General features: G+C 40.2%; 1 pseudogene; it reads right to left on the bottom strand.

The window, feature by feature from the left end:
• Positions 1-3,151: 3,151 nt before the first annotated feature.
• On the bottom strand, positions 3,152-4,372 carry LOC138071632 (E3 ubiquitin-protein ligase Hakai pseudogene; annotated as a pseudogene).
• Between the last annotated feature and the right edge of the window lie 1,437 nt (positions 4,373-5,809).

Raw genomic sequence — 5,809 nt, 5'->3', positions numbered from 1 at the left:
TATTGCTCCCAGCAATCTTGATTCCAGCTTGTGCTTCTTCCAGACCACCGTTTCTCATGATGTACTCTACGTATAAGTTAAATAAGCAGGGTGACAATATACAGCCTTGACGTACTCCTTTTCCTACTTGGAACCAGTCTGTTGTTCCATGTCCAGTTCTAACTGTTGCTTCCTGACCAGCATACAAATTTCTCAAGAGGTAGGTCAGCTGGTCTGGTATTCCCATCTCTTTCAGAATTTTCCACAGTTTATGGTGATCCACACAGTCAATGCTTTGGCATAGTCAATAAGGCAGAAATAGATGTTTTTCTGGAACTCTCTTGCTTTTTCCATGATCCAGCGGATGTTGACAATTTGATCTCTGGTTCCTCTGCCTTTTCTAAAACCAGCTTGAACATCTGGAAGTTCACGGTTCACGTATTGCTGAAGCCTGGCTTGGAGAATTTTGAGCATTACTTTACTATCGTGTGAGATGAGTGTAATTGTGTGGTAGTTTGAGCATTCTTTGGCATTGCCTTTCTTTGGGATTGGAATGAAAACTGAGCTCTTCCAGTCCTGTGGCCACTGCTGAGTTTTCCAAATTTGCTGGCATATTGCAACAAAAACAAGACCAGGAGCTGACTGTGGCTCAGATCATGAACTCCTTAATGCCAAATTCAGACTTAAATTGAAGAAAGTAGGGAAAACCACTCAGGTATGACCTCAATCAAATCCCTTATGATAATACAGTGGAAGTGAGAAATAGATTTAAGGGCCTAGATCTGATAGATAGAGTTCCTGATGAACTATGGACTGAGGTTTGTGACACTGTATAGGAGACAGGGATCAAGACCATCCCCATGGAATAGAAATGCAAAAAAGCAAAATGGCTGTCTGGGGAGGCCTTACAAATAGCTGTGAAAAGAAGGGAAGCAAAAAGCAAAGGAGAAAAGGAAAGATATAAGCATCTGAATGTACAGTTCCAAAGAATAGCAAGGAGATAAGAAAGCCTTCCTCAGCAATCAATGCAAAGAAATAGAGGAAAACAACAGAATGGGAAAGACTAGAGATCTCTTCAAGAAAATTGGAGACACCAAGGGAACATTTCATGCAAAGATGGGCTCGATAAAGGACAGAAATGGTATACCTAGCAGAAGCAGAAGATATTAAGAAGAGGTGGCAAGAATACACAGAAGAACTGTACAGAAAAGATCTTCACGACCAAGATAATCACGATGGTGTGATCACTCACGTAGAGCCACACATCCTGGAATGTGAAGTCAAGTGGGCCTTAGAAAGCATCACTATGAACAAAGCTAGTGGAGGTGATGGAATTCCAGTTGAGCTATTTCAAATCCTGAAAGATGATGCTATGAAAATGATGCACTCACTATTAGAGAAATGCAAATCAAAACCACAACGAGGTATCATCTCACACCGTTCAGAATGGCTGCCATCAAAAAGTCTACAAACAATTGCTTGAGAGGGTGTGGAGAAAAGGAAACCCTCTTACACTGTTAGTGAGAATGCAAACTGGCATAGCCACTATGGGGAAACATTGTGGAGATTCCTTAAAAAACTGGAAATAGAACTGCCTTATGACCCAGCAATCCCACTTCTGGGTATACACACTGAGGAAACCAGAATTGAAACAGACACATGTACCCCAATGCTCATTTAGCACTTTTTGCAACAGTTAGGATATGGAAGCAATGTAGGTGTCCACTAGCAGTTGAATGGATAAGGAAGTTGTGGTACATATACACAATGGGATATTACTCAGCTATAAAATAGAACACATTTGAGTCAGTTCTAAAGAGGTGGATGAAACTGGAGCCTATTATACACAGTGAAGTAAGTCAAAAAGAAATAACAGTACAGTATATTAACACATATATATGGAATTTAGAAAGATGTAATGGTGATCCTATATGCAAGGCAGCAAAAGAGACAAAGATGTAAAGAACAGACTTTTAGACTATGTGGGAGAAGGCAGGAGTGGGATGATTTGAGAGAATGGCATTGAAACATGTATATTACCATATGTAAAATAGATAACCAGTGCAAGTTCAATGCATGAAGAAGGGCACTCACAGCTGGTGCTCTGGGACAGTCTGGAGGGATGGGGTGGGGAGGGAGGTTGGCAGGGAATGTTCAGGATGGGGGGACACATGCACCCATGGGTGATTCATGTCAGTGTATGGCAAAACCCACCACAATATTGTAAAGAAATTATACTCCAATTAACATAAATTAATAAAAAATAAAAGTCATTCATATCTTTAAAAAAAGATCAGGGTTGGAGTAGTAAGAGGGATTTCATGCTGGATTTGACAGATCTGGGCTAGAGCTGCTTAAATACTGCTGGTTTGTGTGATGTCAAGAATCTAGGGCAGGGCTCAGCCTGAAGATGGTTTGGGTCACAGAGCCTAAGTTACAGTAAAGAAAGAGCAATTTGGGCCTAGAAACAAGAATGGTTCAAGTTACAAGGAGACAGATTTATGTACAAAGGCCTTATTGTTTTTTTAATATATTTCAATTTATATTGAAATTTTTTCTTTTTACCCAAGTTAGTTAAGTCGCTAAGTTGTGTCCGATTCTTTCGACCCCATGGACTGTAGCCTGCCAGGTTCCTCTGTCCATGGGATTATCCAGGCAAGAATACTGGAGTGGGTTGCCATTTCCTTCTCCAGGTTAGGAAAATATATCACAAGAAAAAGTAAATATTGAATTTAACAAAAACAACACTTTTGAAAGAAAAACACAGCACCACCCCCTAGTGCCTCTGGAAATAATATTGTAAATGGTCATTTCTGTGTCAGTTTACCATACTACAGGAACAAAGTTGTTAAAGGATAGTTATTCTCAACTGAGCCACTTATCTGCACTATAGTAAAGTACTTAAAATCATTCCTAAGATCAAGCCTTAAAACCATTTCAAGTGGTTTTAAATGTTTTATAGCCATTTCTTTTTCTTTTTATAGCCACTTCTGTAAGAGGTGCTTTTCTTTCCCCAAATGTTCAAAGCTTAATTAGATGGTTGACAATACTTCCCCTCCACCATTGGATCTTCTGTTCAAAATAATATTAGTACTGGTAACATGGTTTATATCTTGTGTAATCTAGGAAATGTAGTCCAAGAAATGAGGTTTGTAAAAGGCAGACACTGTTTTCATGGTGGAAAGGGTACAGGGCACATACTATGACTTACTTCCCCTAGTAATATGAATGAAGTGCTCAGAGTTCCTTGATCTTCAGTAAACTGGGGTAAAGAGTAAGCATTATAATGGTGAGAAGGGTGTATACTTACAGGTGGATTACCCTGTTGAGTTGAGACAGGTCCTGGTGGAAGATTTTTCATACAAGGTGGCATCTGAGCAATAAGATGTCTATGCAGAAGGTGGTAGAATAGAAGTCACCGGCATATCTGAAACTTGCCTATGAATCAAGTGAAAAGTACCTGTGGCCTGGGAATGATGTGGCCTTAGATGACATACTGATGGCAGAGGAGGTAGTGTGGTATAGAATATCACTGTGATGGCACAGTGTGATGAGAGTTCAATACCACTGGTTGACTCTGTTGTTCAGGATGATGGTGAGCAGTTGCAGAGACAGGAGGTAGTGTTTCTCAGGTACCTGAATTTGTATCAATCTGAATAGGAACAGTTATTAAATCACTTTGTTTTCTTGTTGGGACAAAAAGACTTTTTGAGTCCGTTTCTTCACTCATGAAAGATGTAGAGATGAAGCCACGGACAATTAATTCTGCTGTAGGAGCATGAACATCTTGTGGCTGATTATGTGGCTTGGGCAACTCCTTTGCAAAGAAGGTGGTCGTATCATAAAGTATTGCTTTGGTATAATATCATTCATATGATGTTTATCTGGCAGCTTTTTAAGATAATCATAGATTTTAGTTGGTGGTGGGACAAAATGCTGAATGAACATTTTCAAGTTAAGTATGGGGAAGAGAGTTTCCAGCTCTCATGTGGCGGAAGTTGATATGAGCCTCTAAGTCTCTCTGAGACAAATAGGATCTCTTGCATCCTTGAACAGCGCTACACACAAAGAGAGAACCTTGACTATGCTTCTGAATTTGCTGCACAGAATTACCACAGGCTGGGCACATCATATCCCCTTCTTTTCCATGTAAAATAGCACAAGCGTAGCAAAAAGCATGCTTGCACGGAATCATCCGCCCGTAGATTCTAATCGGTAATTTGCATTTGTCACAGAAATGTATTATGGTTTCATCCTTTTTACCTAAAATATTCATTTTAAAGTCCCCAAAAGGATTTTCAACAGATTCTCGCTCATTTTGAAAAGCTTCGCCCCCAGTGGAATCATACTGGTTCTCATCGAAGGAAAGATAGCGTCCTTCTGCGTTCTTCATGACTTCGCTCACAAAGCACAAGAGGAGCAGAAGTCAACCTTATTGGCCCAGGGAGCGCATGCGCTGTACTTTCCTGAACGCAGGACTTAAAAGTACATCCAGGTCACCCTATTTTTGACCGTTTGTTACCTACTCCTGTTCCACTGAGGAAGTCAGGCAGAAGGAGAGAATGAATATTTGAAGTGTTTCAGTTCTGAGGTTGCTTAGGAGACCAACTCCAGTACTCTTGCCTGGAAACTACTATGGACGGAGGAGCCTAGTGGGCTGCAGTCCATGGCGTCGCGAAGAGTTTAGACATGACTGAGCGACTTGACTTTCACTTTTCATCTTCATGCATTGGAGAAGGAAATGGCAACCCACTCCAGTGTTCTTGCCTGGAGAATCCCAGGGAAGGGGGAGCCTGGTGGGCTGCTGTCTGTGGGGTCGCACAGAGTCGGACACGACTGACATGACTCAGCAGCAGCAGCAGGCTTCTCTTGTTATGCTTCGGGGGAGGGGTGTGGAGTGGTGCAGGGGAACCAGCCTTTAATTGGAAAAAGAGACTAATCTGGAATGGGGAAAAAGGAAAGCGTGCATGTATATGACGGCAGGCGCAAGCGCAGTGGTACCTGAAGGTAGACGCCTAGATGCTGTAGATTTAGCATCTCAAACTTTTCTGACAGTGTAACCCATGATGGGAGTGAAGGGTAAACTTACAACTGTGAGAGTAAGAGGGGCAGAGTTCTAAGTACTTTCGAAAGTAAGATATTTCTTTGAATAGTTGTACTTTAAAATTATAAGAATACTATATGAATATAGATTTCTTTTTAAGAATGTTTGTTTTAATAAAAATACTGCTTTTGATTACTTAATTAAGTCACTTGAATCTTTCCCTGCCCCTAAAGTCTTTGAGTAATAGTGAAGTCCCAAGAATTTGTTCCAGGAAATGTGCCAAGTCTTGTCACACACTGCTGAATCTCCCCACACTACTGGTACACTAGTTTGTGATGCACAATATAGAGTGGTTCCTTTACTGAATACAAGGTCATCCAGTAGGACTTGGAAATACTTTTTATACAGAATACTTTATAATGGTGTTTGTATATAAGAGCATTTATTTATACATGAAAGTTCAAAGTTAAAAGCGCTGATAAATTAGGGACGTGATTCGTAACATTATAAAATGCCTTCCCAATATGCCTCAATTTCTCATTTTGTTTCTTTAAATATTATATTCTATTGGTATATTTGTATGTTTAAAATCAGTAGTGATGACTACTCGAAGATGGATACGAAACATGTTAGAAATGATCATATTTGTTTGTGGAAAGATACAGCTGGTTATACGGAAATGTCATTTGTACCCTCCTTTTGGGAACCTAGTCTGCTGTAAAGTGAGGGTCACCCTTCTGTGAGAGCTTCATTTCATACTGTACAGAATAAGTGTTTTCATTCTTA

This window comes from Capricornis sumatraensis, chromosome X (assembly GCF_032405125.1).
Source record: "Capricornis sumatraensis isolate serow.1 chromosome X, serow.2, whole genome shotgun sequence".
NCBI classification, from domain to species: Eukaryota; Metazoa; Chordata; class Mammalia; order Artiodactyla; family Bovidae; genus Capricornis; species Capricornis sumatraensis.
This window is presented reverse-complemented; position numbering and strand designations above follow the sequence as displayed.